The 4,379-nt window shown below is 43.5% G+C and overlaps 1 protein-coding gene across 3 annotated transcripts in view; it reads right to left on the reverse strand.

Annotated features, from left to right (window-relative positions):
* Positions 1 to 568: 568 nt before the first annotated feature.
* Positions 569 to 4,379, reverse strand: part of Hmg20a (high mobility group 20A) — an 84,022-nt gene continuing 80,211 nt past the window's right edge. For all 3 annotated transcript variants that reach the window (XM_029569206.1, XM_008844894.3, XM_017801057.2), the window contains one exon: positions 569 to 2,865. The gene's annotated coding sequence lies outside the window, so the exon portion shown is untranslated. The remainder of the gene's footprint in view (positions 2,866 to 4,379) is intronic.

Below are 4,379 nucleotides of genomic sequence, written 5' to 3' on the forward strand. Positions count from 1 at the left end.
GCCTTCTAACGATATTTTAAGAAAGCTGAGGTACACAGGATGTCAGAGGAGGACACTGGAGATGAAACAATGCAAGACTTGCCCAATGCCACACACCAGGCTATCAGGAGAGCAGTAGTACGCTTTGGAAGCCAGGCTGCCTTACCCTGAAGATTTTAAAAGCATGTTGGAAATGGGAGGCAAATCTTTGAAAATGCTTTGACTGGGTAAGTGGTGGTTATTTTTAAAAAGCAGGATGTAAGCACAACTTATTTCATCTGTCAAAAGAGCAACTATCAAGGGGACTTGAGACATTCTGACTTTAAAAACATCCTTCAAGTTGCCTCCAGAATACTATTGCTACATTAAAATGAATTAGAACTCATTGTATTGTTATACATCGAAAGAGCTGAATTGTCAAACAGGTGAAGACACATTTTGAATAAGCAATTAGTAAAATGAATGTGTTACTGCTTGAAAAGCTTCACAGACTTGATGATTAATGAAGAGTTGACAAAGTCGTTAGAGGAAAAAGCAGAAGTAGAACTTTTTTTTTGGTTACAATCCAAATAAAACGGGATCACATGGATTCAACATAGAAAAGTTTTAATGAGACAAATGTCAAGCAAGCATATCAACTTAAAGAAAATCTAAAATTTTAATTACAAAACACTTGTACGGAAAACTTGGCAATTCAACACTTCCAAACACATGTACACAATATTTCTTTTTCTAAGATTTGTCAGAAATAAAACACCTTGCCTCCCTTTCCTCAGCTGTGCCTGTGTTTCAGGAAAAAGCACGAAGGAAATCTGTAACACTGAGCAGGCCACAGCTTATTTCTTGAGAAGAACATGAAAGTGTAGCAACCTCTATGAACTTACTGGGAAGTAAATTTTTGTGCCAGTCTGCAACCTCACTTACCACCTCCTCCTTGAGCACAGAGGTGAGAGGGCATGGCACAGACCTGCACCCAGAACCTGACAGTTTTGTGGCAGCTGAATCCCAGCTACCAGTGAGTGAGTCAGGTGTCCACTGGGAGAGGCAGTGTTTGAAAGCAAGCTACTGTTCTGGGGACAGTGATTTCACCTGTAGACTCTTTTGCTATCTCCTGAATTCTGACTATGAAAACATGTCCAGTTAAGGTGAGGTATCCCATCTAGAGAGGGCGGAATGATGATCTTTGGACCAAGTCACAGTCTTATCTGGCCATAAAACCAGAGCTGCACAAAACTGCACATAAAGGAAAAACAGCCAATACTAGGAGGAAGGAAGAAAGGACAGGAAGCATCTGGCAGAAGGCAGACACAAACTTCCAGTACCAGCTTAGATGTCCTTCTGCCACAGACAGTGAGTTCTAGCATGGACGTAGCAGGCAAGAAATCTAAGAGAGGTGGTAAAAACAGCAGATGAGTGCAGGGGAAACAGGAAAATATAGAGGCAGCAGAGCCTAGCTGGTTTTGTAACAATAATGAAGGGGTCTTATTCTAAAGTAGTTGTATGTAGGCTTCAGTGCATGGAAATCTGATGCCTTAAGTAAGACATTAAAAGGCTTTTTACTGTTACTGTTTCCTTTGGACTAACTAATAAAGCACACACGAGAGAACAGAGTGCTGAGAAGACAGGATGGTGCAGCCACAGGACAGGGACTTGTCCTGTGAGGGACCACATACTATCCCCCTGCCTTCAGTGGCCTGGTGCTCAGAAAATGGGCTCAGCACACTCTGTTTTAGTTCCAAAGATCTCAGCTCTGTGATCTTTAGCCTTGTGCTCTACAGCATGAAGGAAAAAAAAAAGACCCTGAGGAGAGAAACAGGACCTGTTTGCTTTTTTGTTAAACAAAAATCCCTTACTAAGGACAGGGAAGGAAGGGAAGCCTTATCTTTTCCACATAGATTTGGAAGACAAAGCACATGAGAATTCCTCTGTGCCCTTTTGTTGGCTCAAGAGACTATTTCCAATGCTCTTTCCACTTGTCTTAATGCATGAATCTGTACACCAGAGTTCTTCAGTTTCTACTTAGGCTAAACTTTGGACTTTTTTCCAATACCAAATGTATATTACTTTTTCCTTTCCTCCCTCTTTACCAACAACCTTTTCCTCAGCAAAAGTGCTCCACAAGACACTGCCAACAGACGGAGACTGAAGTCTTGCTGTGGCTGGGGCTCCATGGCAGAGCATTGCTCCTGCTCAGAGAACAGTAGGCAGGACCAGGAAGGAGGGAGCATTTTCCTTCAGGGAGGCAATCAGGAAGCCTGCTGAGGGCTGGCACCCACTGAGTACCACGTGGGGTAGGAAGCATAGCCTCACTCTGTAGGGCACTGTCAACAAGAAGCTCCTTTCTTTGGAGTCACAGCAGGGCAATGATGGGAGAAGATTGGGCCCATCCAATGAGAGAATTCTCCTTCAGAGCCCTGCTGAGCAACAAAGCCCAGAGGTCAGAAAATGGAGATGTATAACTTGGTGGGAGAGAAGGGAAGCAAAAAATCACCCACAAAGGCATTTAAGAAAGTGACATCTAGGAAAGAAAACTGGAGCTCCACTGATAAAAGGGTCCAATGGAATTGCAACAATGAGAAGTCTTCCTTTCTGCTGTGGAGGAAGGAAGATGTCAGTCTGAGGGTCACCGTTGTCAGCAGAATGTATGCAGATCCACTTCAGCAGAAATGGAAATGAAAGGAAACCAAAGACTAAGGAGAGGGACTGTACACTTTCAAAGCTTCACATAGGGAAGTTCCATAGCAAGTTCACACACATGTGCCTTTGTTGTTCCCTCCTATGGCTTCCTGGGATGAAGGCATTTCACTTACTGACAATTCTTTCACAGGGATCTGTAGTCCTCCACAGCCCCAACTCAGTTCAAATTTCCATGGATGGCTTCTCATTCTGCACAGATAAAAACATTACATCTTGGAGTTCTAAGGTTTGTAGAAGTAGTGGGGAAAGACACCAAAAAAGGTAACAATTGATCAAAAGGAATTAGGACTATTGCGTTCTCACTAGTTAAAAATACAATCACTTAAGCTGGCATGGTGGTACATGCCTTTAATTCCAGCACTCAGGAGGCAGAGGCAGGTGGTTTGAGGCCAACCAAGTTCCAGGCCAACCAGAGCTGCATAGTGAGAACCTGTTGCAGAAAACCAAAAACCAAACCAAACCAATCAAACAAACAAAAAAACACTGGGCCAGCAAGATGACTTAATGGGCAAAGGTGCTGGCCACCAAGCTTAATAACCTGAGTTGGATCCCTGGGATTCAGGTGGTGGAAAGAGAAACAACTTCCACAGTTGGTTTCTGACCTCCACACCCATGCCATGGCATGACCATGCACACATATACATATGTAGGCACACACACTTACACTAATAAAATGTAATAAAAAAATACAAGGAAAGATACTTTTTTCAATTTCCAAACAGTCAAATTATTTGGTTCAACAGAAATTGGGCAATACATGGATTGATATACTTTATTATTTTTATTTTATGTGTGTTATGCCTGCATGTAGGTAAGTGCACCCATGCTGTGCAATGCCGGCCGAGGACAGAAGAGGCTGTCAGATTCCCGGCGACTGGAGTTACAGACAGTTGTTAGCTGCCATGTGGGTGCTGGGAACTGAACCCAGGTTCTCTGCCAGAGCAGCAAGTGCTCTTACCCACTGTGTCATCTCTCCAGCCCTGGATTTTGATAGTCTATAAAGTGGTCACCTCTCAACATAAACAGCCTTCTGGTTCCACTTGTCTCTAGGTATTAGTTAGCCACAAGAAAGGTGACAGCTAGGGTAATTCTTCATTGTACACCTATAAAAAATTTTAAATATGTTTTTAAAATATTGCCCCAAATTCGATAACATTATGTTCACTGTACTTCAGCTCCTGCCTCCTTTGCTTTAAAAGCCCGCTGATGACAGTTTAGACCATCCATGTTTAGCCCTCGTTTCTGAAATAACCTACTCTGGTATTTTCACCCAGGACATCTCACCTCTTTGGGATTCAGTTTCTTCATAAATAAAGTACTATACTTCTGAGCTGGAGAGATGGCTCAGTGGGTAAAGTACTTACTATACAAACATGAGGATCCAAGTTTGGACCCAGCACCCATGTAAAAAGCTGGGTGTGGTGGTACATGTCTATAACCCCAGGGCTGGAGACTTGGAGATAGGTGAATCCCTGGAGCTTGTTGGTCAGCCAGGCTAGTCCAACTGGTGAGCTCCAGGTCCAGAGAGATACTGTCTCAAAAAAACAATGTGGAAGCCGGGCATGGTGGCCCACGCCTTTAATCCCAGCACTTGGGAGGAAGAGGCAGGCAGATCTCTGTGAGTTCAAGGCCAGCCTGGTCTACGTAGTGAGTGCTAGGACAGCTGGGGCTACAGGGAGACCCTGTCTCAAAAAGACCAAAAA

Source organism: Nannospalax galili, unplaced genomic scaffold (assembly GCF_000622305.1).
Source record: "Nannospalax galili isolate Female #2095 unplaced genomic scaffold, S.galili_v1.0 scaffold1622, whole genome shotgun sequence".
In the NCBI taxonomy this organism is placed as follows: Eukaryota; Metazoa; Chordata; class Mammalia; order Rodentia; family Spalacidae; genus Nannospalax; species Nannospalax galili.